We start from the raw sequence: 13,131 nt of genomic DNA, 5'->3' as shown, positions 1-13,131 counted from the left end.
GCTGGTATGATTTCTTCCTTAAACATGTTACAGAATATGTCAACGCAGCCATCAGGATCTGGAGTCTTCTTTGTGGGGAGGTTTTTAATTACAAATTCAATGTCTCTAATATATATGGCACTAGTCAGATTTTTTTATTTCTCTTGTGGCAGTTTTGGTAATTTGTTTCACTCAAGGTGTAATATTGTGATTTAGAGTAAGAAATACATATTTGGTCTTCATCCCCATTCCCGGCACAGAGCTCCTAAAACCCTTGGAATTTCCTAAGTGGTAAGAGTAACAAAGGTGTCTTTTGTTGTGTTAATGAGGTGACTCTTGGACTACACCTAAGGATGGGGCTGGTGCCAAGAGAACCAAACCTGTGATTAGAGAATTGGAACTTTCAGTCCCACCCCTCTCACCTCAGGGGAGGAGAAAGGGGCTGGAGCTCAAATCATTCACCAGTGGCGAATCATGTAATCAATTATGCACATGTAATGGAGCCTCCATAAAAATCCAAAAGGATGGGGTTCAAAAGCTTCCAGGTTGCTGAACCCGAGAGGATCTGGGGAGAGTGGTGTGCCTGGAGAGGACACAGAAGCTCTATACTTTTCCCCGTACCTTGCCCCACGCATCTCTCCCATCTGGCTGTTTCTGAGTTATATTCTTTTATAATAAACCAGTGATCTATTCAGTAATACGTTTCTCTGAGTTCTGTGAGTCACTCTACTAAATTAACTGAACCCAAAGAGGGGATGGCTGGAATCTCCGATCCACAGCCATCTACAGCTGATGGGTCAGGCAACAAATTGGTGCCTGGATTCACAATCGGTGGCTGAAGGGTGAGGGGGCAGTCTTACAGGAATGAGCCCTTCATCTGTGGGATCTGATGCTATGATGTTGTCTCCAGGCAGACAGTGTCAGAATTGAGTTGAATTGAAGGATACCCAGCTGTGTTGGAGAATGGCTTGGTTTGGGAACCCACTCCCTCCAAACACACAAACAAATCAAATGGGTACAGAATCCTTACACAGAATCTGCCTATTTCATCTAAACTGTCAAATTCACAGACATAAAGTTGCTCATAATATTCCCTTTTTATCTTGTTAATGTGTGCAGGCTCTGAATGATGCCCCCTCTTTAATTTCCGATATCGGCATTTTATGTTTTCCCTCTTAATCACACAAACTGATTTCTAAAGTTTGAGATCCTTTTCAGAGGCAGACATAAAGTCGCTATCTGGTCTGCTGTCGATTCGAAGCCAACTAGAAAAGACATACTGTCAAAAATATGTGAAACATTCCACCACAATTTGGCAAAATCAAGTAGTATTCACTTTCTAAGCCATGTGTTTTTGGTATCCTTATCCATCCTGAATATCTATGAAAATTTCAGAGCCTTAAATATCTGCCTACCTTTTTCCTAGAGATCCCACTTGAGCCAAGCACAATGTTGCAGTAACTAGTTCAAAGAGTTAGATACAAGATTATGATCAAATAAAAAGACAGCCAAGAGTGGTGACAGAAGCTAAGGATTAAATAGGGAAGAATGATTCTTCTTCCAAATTCCTCACCTAAACTGAAGACAATTTGCATTATCTCTTGTCTAGAGCAGATGCAGTTCTAGTAACCAGAAACTATGATTACGATATGAAGTTCTGTCAGTATCTTCAACCAGGGATTCTAGTTTGGCTCATACCACCCCAAGGAAGACTCCGGGCACACCTAGTCTCTCCCGGTAAGTCTATAGTGTAACTGTAGCTACTAGCATGATTTTTAATCAACTGCACATTTCGCTAAGGCATCACTGGTGCTTTAGGCAGCCCAAACCAGTGAGAGTCAGAAATGAAGGCAGCTAAGAAACAAAAAAACAAAAACAAAAAAATGTATCAATTAAAAAATGGGCAAAGGACCTGAGCGCACATTTCTACAAAGACATACAAATGGCCAATAGGTATGTAAAGGGTACTGAACCTCACTAAGCATCAGGAAAATGCAAATAAAAACCACAGTGAGATATCACCTCATCCTGTTAGAATGGCTATCACTAAAAAAAAAAAAAAAAAAAAAAAAAAAAAGCAAACGGTGTTAGTGAAAATGTGGAAAAAACAGAACCCTGGCACACTGTCAGTGAGAATATAAATTAGTACAGCCATTATATGGAGGCTCCTCAAAAATTTAAAAGTAGAACTATCATATGATCCACCAATTCCACTTCTGTGTACTTACCCAAAAGATCTGAAATCAGGATCTCGAAGATAATATTATTCAGACTTAAAAAAGAAAGAAATCCTGCCATCTGTGACAACATGAATGAACCTGGAGGATATTATGCTAAGTGAAATTAGCATGGAAAAGCAGATAAATACTATATGATCTCATTTATATGAGGAATCTGAAACAGACTCACAGAAGAAGAGAGTACATTATAATGGGCTAGAAAGTAGGGGAAATGGGGAGGTGATCGTCGAAGGGTACAAAGTTTCACTTATGCAAGATTCTGGAGACCTACTATAGAGCTTAGTGCTTATCGCTAACAATAGTGTATTGTATACTTAAAATTTGCTAAGAGGGTAGATCTTATTTTAAGAGTTCTTACCACAAAAAAAAAAAAAGTAGCAGTAACAATAATGCAGGGGCAAGAGGAAACCTGAGGTCATGATTCTGTTTATGGCCTTCATGGAGGGTATGGTTTCATGGTGTATACTTATCCACACTTGTAGACATTAAATATGTAAGCTTTTTACATATCAATCATATCTCAATAAAGGCATTAAAAAAAACCAAGGCATGTAAAATATTCAGAACTCTAAAATACTTGGGTATCTAACAACTATTGTAACAGGAGGACCTTTGAAGAAGTAACGCAGGACCTCTGTTTAAACAGCTTTATATCAAAGTCAACTAGGGAAGCTGGGATTTTCTATTAACTCTCAGAGGCACTGTCTTTACGTAGGAAAAGAAAGCAAAATAGAAATCTGTTCACCACTACCATTCCTTCTTTTATTGATATATTTATACCCGCTTTTTAGTGTCTCTTGGCAAACAGAGACTCAAGCATGGGGTCTAAACTAAACATCACTTCCTAGAAGACAAGAAATACATCGCATATATGCCATCACATTCAAGGACATCAGTTTTCTCAAAGGCTTCTCTTAATCCTTTGAATTCAAATCATTCTCTTTTGAGATGCCTATCACCCTCCGTTATGCCTTCTTCCACTTGCTTACTGGTCTCACTCTGCCAGATCCTCCTTATCTTGTCGCTGGCTTTGCTCCTTCTCCAACATCACTTTCGCTGACTTCAAGAAAGCCTGCTTCTTTTGCAGAACTGGCAATCGGATCTGTAATTAGCTTACATTGTATTTACACTGTGTTATCCAGTGCATCTCACATTCCGTGAGATTGAAAGACAAGACTGATTCAACAGACGGGCAGAATAGCTGCTGGTGTTAAGTGAGGAAGGGTATGTAGACAGAATTCTTCTGTTAATGATTCGTTTACTACTACTTATGTTAGAATACCTTCTGAAAACTTTCACGATGTATACTTAAATAAAGAGCACCATAGATATATATGAATGATAAATATGAAAGCGCACATACAGAGAGAGAATAAGTACATACATGTTTTCTTCCATTGTAACTTTTCCTTCTCTGGATAGAGTTAATATGAACAAATAACTATAAGATACACAAGGGCAATTATTCTAACAGTTACTTGCCTAAAGAAAATATAGCCTTCTGTAAATGACACTAAGCAAATTACTTTTATAATAGAACTAAAAGGTAACAATAACTTCAATATGACCAGAGTCAGAGCTCTATCACTTTAAACTAACTTTTAATCAAAGTATGACATACACACAAAAATGTGCAACACGAATCATGGTTGAATTTTAAAGTGCTCTTTGATATAGTGTTTATTTTATCTGAAAAGAATATTACTTTGGAATACTAATGACAAGTAGAAGTATATACGATTACAAACAGAAGCAAATAATGACAATTTTAATCTTGAAATTTTCACTTGTTTAGTCATTTAAATTTCCTCTCCATATTTTTGCCTGTTTTCTTTACATTGATTTCAATTTGGGCTGAAAAATGCCAAAATCAGGGTACCATAAGAATTCAGACTTTGGAAAGAGCTATGAATGTCTTTTGGTCCTGTTTTTCTCAAACTTGGAAGGTCACCAGGGGATCTTTTTAAAAGTTAAGGCTTTTCAGTCTCACTTCCAGGGATTCTAATTCATTAGCTTAATGGTGGGAAGAAGAATCTGTGGTTTTAAAAGTTGTCCAAGTGATTCTAATGATCACCCAGATTTGCCTGACTTGAATTCCTACCAACGCAGGAATTCTGTTCTTCTGCAAGTGAAGGTCATCCTATCTGCAAAGAATACATTCAATCTCAGTTACCTTCTATTAAAAAATTTCTCTTCTGAATACTGAGCTGAATAAATAGGCTCACCTATCCACTGATCCTAGCTCTGCCCTTCATAGCCATACAAAATCACTCTTATCTCTTTCCCATATTGCAATCCTTAAAAATACCTTTGTATAGTGCTTTGTAAGCTTCTCTTCCTCCATTTACAGAATTGGTAAGATATATATATGTATGTGTGTCTAAGGATGTATGTGTCTGTCTATTTATCTATCTACTATCCATCTACATAGAGAGACCCACATGTACAGAAGGGGAGCTGACCCCCAAATAGTTCAAAATCTGTGTATAACTCTTGACTCCCCAAAACTTACTGTTGCCTGGAAGCCTTATTGATGACAGAAACGGTCAATTACGACATATTTTGTATATTACATGTATTATATAGTGTATTCTTACAGTAAAGTAAGCTAGAGAAAAGAAAATGTAATTAACAAAATCACAAGGAAAAGAAAACACATTTACAGTACTGTCTTGTTTTTGTCAAAAAATATCTGCATATAAGTAGACCCACCCACATAGCTCACACCTGCGCTGTTCAAGGGTCAAGGGTACATATCTCCCCTATGGGCAGAGAATGGTGTACATAATTTATTATTAAATGAAAAATAAAGTAAATTGAAAACATTTCCTAAAAGCATTATAATAAATATCTGATTTAAACTGGGTGCCCAGGGCACTTCCTTTCCCTCACATTCACTAGGTAGATAATATGTTTCCAGAAGCCAATGGGCAGAACACAAAGGAGAAAGTAGGATCCACTGACCAAACTAACACAAGTTTTTTTAAATATAGAATCTTTACTTATTAGCAAACTTCTGGGAATTAAAGATGCCTAGATATCTTGAGGTTAAAAAAAAAAAATGATGCCTATTAATCCCCAAGGTATAGTAGCTAAGACATATCCAGGAGAAATGTAATCATAAACCCAGCTTTCTATCTGCCGATATTTAAGGATCCTCACCACATTGGAAGAAAAAAGAAAATCAAGATGTTCTTAAGAAGCTCTGACAAGATATATTAAAGAGTAACGCAGTGAACAAGAGTGTAAGTCAGGAGACTACGTCCTCACTCGGGTCTAAGAAGGAAAAAGAAGTTGCGGGATCAGGAGCAGCACTGCCTATGTGGCACTGCTCATGACCCCCAGATGCGGATCCGGAACAGGGGTGCGCGACGAGGGGGAAAGGCGGTAAGAAACCAATTCTGAATCAAAAACACCAGTATCAAACAGAAGACTCCACAGCAGCCAGCGTGACCAAGAACAAGTAAATACGCTCTTGAACTTGCCATTTTTTGATAATGATAGTTTGCTCTGGTCTGCCTCAAAACTTTCCCAAAGATAGGTGAGCATTCAGAAATATCAAATTTGGGTTCTCAATCTATTCTCTTATCCACAAATCTGCACAGTGGGATTCCCTTCATATTCATAGACAGCTAGAGAAAAGAGGACTTGACAAAAAACAATTTCCATCACATTTAGTTTCTTAAACCAAAGTACAGTGTATCCATTTGTCTCTGAGATTATTTTAGAAGTACAACAGGCCATCTTCCAGATTTTATTGTGAAATAAACTATTTGCACAATACTCAATTTTTTTAAGAATACGAAGCTGCAACTAAAACGCTATTTTGGTGGAAGTAATCCAAAATGAAGCTTTTACATGAAGATGTCTTCCTACCCCAAACCAACAGAACATATAGAAGGCTCAGAAGATTTAACATAGTTAATTCTTTATGGTCAATTAAAATTAGATAAATCATAGGACAATCTTTAAGTCCAATAACCTTTTGGTTTACTAATCTAATCACATCAACCAGAAAGAAAAGCAAGTGCCGCCCATATGGTGTTTCTGTAACAGAAAGTAGCTGCCTTCAGTAACCGCATCTGTGTGTCTTTACCCACACAAGCCCTGCTCACGCTGAAATCACCATATTGCTAACTATCGTAAGATGACAGGTCCCTTCGCAAAGCTAAGAACAAAAGAAACGGAATATCACTTTTGTACTGGGATTATCTAACCTGGTAAAAAACTAGAGAAATGAAGAAAGGATCAGAGCTTCTGTAACCAAGGAATAAGGACTTCACAAAATGTTTGTCTTGGAAGAAATGAATGCTAAGGAACACTGACAATGTATGGAGAAATTTTCTGCAGCCAGGGGTACTCCTTTGTAGATGGCCTGTATCTAGTGATATGGTCCCACTCAATCCATTCAAATCCAGACTTCTGCTGAAATGTCACTTCATACCTGCCGCTGCTACTGCTGCTATTCTGAATTCTGGCAGGCTTTACCTTTAATCCCAACCCGCAGCACAAAGCTTTTGACATGCAATGGTATTCTGACATACAGACTCAGGTATACAAAGGAACACATGTTTAAAGTTAAATAATAGTGTTATATTACATGGTATTACAACGAGCCTAGAATGAATCCTAGGCCTTCACGGAAAAAAAACACATGCTTTTAAAAAAATATTCAAGTATTGTTTTGAGGGCTGTGTATCCTTTTCAAAAAGTATTTAAGTATTATTTTAAGCAGTGTAGGTTTTCTAGAAACCAGATTTCCACAAGACTAGTGACATATTGACTATTTTTAAAAATCTGTAAATGGTGTCTTTTTTATCATAGTTTCAGAAGTAAGCAAAAAAAAATACAAAAATGATATAATCCCTAAATTTCATCATCTAGAATTAACAACTGCTAACATTTTGTCATAATCAATGCTGTGATCATTTTTAACTTGAAATGTTTATGATATTAAAAAATATTTAATGAAGAACATTAATATATTCACCATTCATTTTTTAAAAAATTAGCAATACAGGCATATTATCTTTTTATAGTTTCCCCACCAGCCTGATTCCCCATCCACTGGTGTGTTAATTACCATTATCTCACCTCTTAGTGCAAATTATTTCATACATGCGTGCTACACACTGTCTGGGTTACTGTTACTTGGTTACCAGCTCCCTGAAGAGAGGAAAGATGCAAAGAAAAAAGGCACCAAAGATGTGAACAGCAGTCCTAATGGAAATGGAGGTCCAGAAGACCAAATTAAGTACTAACATGTTATGTACCCATATACAGACTCAGTAATATTTTGGAATTTTTCTTAGTCTTGATCCACTCATTCATTCACTCATTGGAAAAAAGTATCTGTGGGCCAACAACGGGCTAGGCATTCTTCCAGGAACAGAAAAATACCATGTGAACAAAACAAATTACACTTAACACTTATATTCTAGATATATGATCTGCCCGAACAAATAAGCAAAATCAGATAGATGAGCACGTCACATGGAGAGTAAGTGATGGGGAGAAAAACACAGCAAGGAAGGAGGGCAGGCTGTGTCATGGGAGTAGAGGAGAGGCGTTCAATAAACCCAGTGGTCAGCAAAGGCCTTACTCAGGTGACCTCAAGGCAAAGGAGATGAGGAAGCGAGCCCTGTGGACGCCTGAGGGGGGAGAGCGCTCCAAGTGGAGGGAACAGCTAGTGGTGGGAAGGCTCTGGGGAATGCCATGCCCAGTGTGCACACAAGAGTCCAGAATGGCTAGTAATACAGAGGGAGGCCAGTGAGAGCAGCAGGAGATGAGATCAGGGAGGTGGGAGGGCAGATTGTGCCGGGCTTCGCAGGGCATCTAAGAACTTCAGCTTTTAACCTTGAGGGACATGAGAAGCCATCAGAGGAATGTGAGCAAAGGAGTGACATGCTCTAATTTACAGATGGTCTGCTCCAGTTCCTGTGTGGAGAACAGATTCGAGCAAGCACTTGACGCGGAGAAGGTCAACCAGATTTGCATGGTATGCATGAGAGAGATCAAAGATCACTCCAAGCAGCCTGACCTGGAAGGCAGGAGTGCTCGTGCCAGAGAGGAGGAAAAAACTAGGAAGGTGGGCAGAAGCAGACTTTAGAGAATGGGGAGTTCCGTTTACCATGTGTCTCTTTACTATCCAAGCGGAGACTGGGTGGTCAGGTGGCTACAGGAATCTGAATTCAAGGGATATAGAGACCAAACGGTGGAGACAACACACACACACACACACACACACACACACACACACACACACACGCACACACACACGCACACGTACACACACAAATACATAGGCGTAAATATGAATTATCAGTATATACTTGATGTTTAAAGTCATGAAAGTGAGCACAGAGAGAAAAAAAGAGGGTCAAACTCTGACGTATATGAAGACTTAGCAGGCCAGAAAGTTGAGGAAATCCAGGGACCGAGAAGTGAGAAGGCGGGATCCATGAGGCAGGCGGATAATCAAGACAGTACAGTGTACCGAATCTAAGTGAACAGTGAATAAAAATTAAAGCCCTTCCGACATACTCATTCATTAATTCAACACTATTTACTGAGCCCTACTACGAGCCAGACACGGGAGAAGAAAACACGGGGGGCTGCAGTCGAGGGGGGAATACAGATAAATAAACTTGCAAGCACTATTCCTGATAAAGTACAGGGTGTTCTGGGACAATGCTTTGGGGGCAACTAACCCGGTCTTGGAGGGCCAGGAAAGGCTTTCCTGAGGAAGTGATGTTGAAGAAGAGACCAGAACGAAGAGGAAAATCAGGCATGGAGGGAAGCGGGGCGAAGAAGGGGCAGCTGGAAGGAGGGTGGGAGAAAACAGCACTTGAAAGGACCCGAAGTGGAGAGGCTTGTGGAACAGACTGTGTCCCGGGTGGAACAGACAGTAGTGTGGTACAGGAAGTGTAGAAGGAGGGCGGGCCAGATGATTTACTGTCCTTGCAGACTGCTCGGGAGTTTGAACTTTATTCCAAAGGCAACGGGAAGCCAGAAAATTGTTTTACACAGGGGAACGTAACAATCGGCCTTCGATTTCAGGAGGAGCACTGTGACAATGGCAGGGGCAGAGCGAGCGCTGGCAGGTGATGAGGCTCAAGGCTGGGCAATTGGGAAAGTAGTTAGGAAGCCTGGCCAGTGGCTCAGCACCGAGATGCAGCTGACCTGAACTCAGGTAGTGGCGACGGGGTGTGGAATGCAGACTCGATAGGACTTTGGATAGGAGGAAGGAGGAGAGAGAAGGGTCAAGGATGATAACCTGGTTGCTGACTGGGACAGATAAGGAGATAGCGGTGCTTCTCACTGAAAGAAGCGAGAGCGGAAGGATGCCAGCAGGAGTAGAATTTGTTAAGTTTGAAATGCCTGTGGGCGATCCAAAAAAAAACAACTGGTAAACAGGCAAAAGGCTACAGAGGTCTGGAGATCAACTATAAAACCTGGGATTGAGCTGTAAATCTGGAGTCCCCAGCATACAAATTAAAGCCATGGGAGAGCATAAAATGAAACCCAAGGAGGGAGAAAGAGAAGAGCAGAGGAATGGCAAAAGCCTGGCTGTAGGTAAAGCCAACATGAAAGGGGCAGAGAGGAAGAAGAACTCCAGGGAGAGAGAGAGGGAAAGAGAGAGAGAGCAGAGCACCTGAGAAGGAACAAGGGAGTCCGGGATAAAAGCAAAGTGCACATGAGTTCATACACAGAAAAATGCCTTGCTGTATTATTTACACTATTCCAAAATCAACCAACAATTATCTTACATCAGCTGTAAAATACATTTAGTCCCAGGATAGTCGTAGTCTAGATGAAGAAGAAAGACATAAAATGAAATAAATTAATAAATAATACTGATTAGCATCAGTAAATAGTTTGTTAACAATAGACAATGAAAATGCTAAAAATTCTATTACTGGGCAATACTATGGCCTACAGACAAAAAGTAAAATAAACATTAGAAATAGGAAAAGTAGGGGCGCCTGGGTGGCTCAGTCAGTTAAGCGTCTGCCTTCAGCTCAGGTCACAATCTCAGGGTCCTAGGATTGAGCCCTGCATTGGGCTCCCTGCTCAGCGGGGAGCCGGCTTCTCCCTGTCCCTCTGTCCCTCTGCCTGCTTGTGCTCTCCCTCTCTCTCTCTGTCAAATAAATGAATAAAATCTTAAAAAAAAAAAAAAGAAATAGGAAAAATAATGTGGTCTAAAAAGCTGAGGAATAAATTTTCACCTTTGGTTTAAAAAAAAAAAAAGAGGCAATCTGAACCTTGAAGGATGAGCTCTATAGGATATGAAAGGCATGATCACATCACCAAATATTCAGGGTCTAAATTAAGCAATTCTGTAAGCAAAGCCACTCAAGGCGAGATGTCAGAATACTTCACAGACCAGACTGCACACAGGCACACACCAAAACACACTTACCGGCTCAGAGTGAGTGAAACAATATTTGCTGACATGCAAAGTATGTAACTCTTCATGAATAGAATTGTGCCATCCTTACTGGACAATCCCAAGATATATTCCACTGAACTGTCACAATTCATTATCTGAAGAGGACTGTTTGTTATTTGTTTGGTTTTTAACCTTCCAAATATCCGTGGGGAGGGGTGCTTATCTTTATTCATGTACCAACACAATCAGATTCTAATACATAAGATGAACAAGAAGTTTCTGTATATTCTTCAACAACGCAGTAGCCCTTATTTATAAAAGGTGGATTAACTAGGTAAGTCATGAATCAGAGATTCCTATTAATTTACTGTGTCAATTTCTTCTGTCCTGCATAGTTAAGTTTAACTGATTAACAACATTAATGCATGCTCATGTCTTCATTAGGTAAAAACACACTTAAATTTACTATTCAAACACACATTTGGGAACATAGCTATTGGTTTCTAAATTTTTTTTAAAAATGACAGTACAACTCAAGAATGTAATACATCTAATAAAATTAAACACAAAAATTAAGTGCAGTGTTCAAAGGCTTAAATATGTATCGACCCAAAGTATTCCAGTGGCAACTCTCTATTACTAATAAATATTCACAAGACTTAAAGTGCATCAGAAGTATCGGTGAGAGCTAAATGCACAATAAAACAGGCAATAATTACTCGTTAAGCTGAGATTTTAAAATGCTGACAGCATATAGCCCCTTTATTTCTATTCCTACATATTAAGCAAACTATCTACCTATTCTTTAAAAAGCCAAACAATATGATAGCTTAATATCAAACTTAAGTTCTGTGTATAATCTTTAAATGAGCAAAATACAGGCAATATAATGTTTTCTTGGTTCCCAAACTACAAATAATATGTCTATGCCAGCAGTAACAGCCAAATGAAAACAAATTTCACAGCCCTTGAAAAAATACATAACTGTCAGTGTTAATATAAGCCAAGTTTGCAACTGGAAACACTGCTTTCTAGCCAAGGACAAGATGTATCTATTATAAATTCTTGGTTTGGGACATCCCTTAAATGACCAAAAAAAAAAAAAAATCAAATAACATTAGTTTTTGCAAATATAATGCAAATAGCATGCTAATTAAAGTATTCACAAGACAATGACAAATGAGGCTTTGGGACCACAGCACATATTATTATGTAACTACAATACACATTAAGCAATCACCAAGCTGTAGGTAGGCCTTCCAAAAGGAGTTATTATGGTTTACCATGATCAGAGGATTGTGGTGTTACACTTAATCACGTTTTTACCTGCAAGCAGGTGTTTACAGGTGTCAAAAAGTAAAACACTGATTCTAACTTCTAGTTCTAAGGAGTTGTACAGTAATGGCACACTGTATCCACCTCCCTGTATTTTCTGCATAAACTTTCTAATCCAATATGAAGTGAGCTACACGAAGCAAGTTTCTCTGCATGCTTTAAAAAAAATTTAACTTAACTCATTTTTATTAAAATGCCAAAACTCACACACTCAGAACTAGACTTTGTTTCAATGGCCGTGAAGTGAAAATTTACCACTTACAAGGTCCAAAAGAAATAGTGAGAGTAAAGCCTCTTTGGGGGATGTTTCTATAATCTATTCAACTCGTCAATAAAAATACAGACAGCTCAAAAGTAAAGTTTAAAAGGTTAACAATATTCAGTACATTTAGCAAGCAAATTACAGAAACCACCAGTAACCAAGTAAACACAATATAGTCATTACAGAATGAAATATAAAGAGAATAAATAAATAAATATATATATATATATATATATTTTTTTTTTTAAGGAGAAGAAAGAACATGAAAGGCAACAGGGCATATGGGTGCCATAAATCAATGGATTTTCTGATTTCTGTCCTGCCTGCTCAAAAAATTTCAGGACGCCTGGCATATAATCTTCTGAGCCTTCTCAAAGATGATGGTCTAAAGGCAATGCAAGTCACCTGACACCCCAGGGCAGCTCACAGAACTTCTGAGCAGTGAAAGGAAGGGCATAAATAAAAGAACAGTAATGTCAGAAGATTTTTCAGGGAGTTGGAATTACAACTCTATAAATCTGTTTTTCAAGGCTGTGCTTAAACTGTCCACGGGAAAAGACTTGTTTTTCTACCCAGCGCAGAGATCCGCATCAACAGCAAGCCAAAATACCCATCAAAGCCAAAGTGAGCCTGAGGTCCCGTTCCAACAGGCATACCAGCTGCCCTCTCTCCCCCTTGGAGAGCCAGTCTTGGATACATACCCACAAAATGCACAAAGGCATCCCCTAACCGGCCCAACTCCAAAACTACTGGAGGATGGGAACTGAAGGAAAACAGAGACACTTGCAGTATTCCCAGTCACCAGAAATGGGAGAATTCCCTACTCAGCGGTGATGGGGCAAGATGGGGCATTTCAAAGTGAAGAAACCCTTCTTGCAGAAGAATCACTGAAATTCCTGGAAACAAAAATGGGCAAGGCTGCA

General features: G+C 39.1%; 1 protein-coding gene across 1 annotated transcript in view; it reads right to left on the bottom strand.

Annotated features, from left to right (window-relative positions):
• ARHGAP21 (Rho GTPase activating protein 21) overlaps positions 1–13,131 on the bottom strand; it is a 141,793-nt gene that overhangs the window by 125,011 nt on the left and 3,651 nt on the right.

The sequence above is a fragment of the Ursus maritimus genome, unplaced genomic scaffold (genome assembly GCF_017311325.1).
Source record: "Ursus maritimus isolate PB19 unplaced genomic scaffold, ASM1731132v1 scaffold_31, whole genome shotgun sequence".
NCBI lineage: Eukaryota > Metazoa > Chordata > Mammalia > Carnivora > Ursidae > Ursus > Ursus maritimus.
Note: the sequence above shows the minus strand (reverse complement) of the source record. Positions and strands in the feature narration are given on the sequence as shown.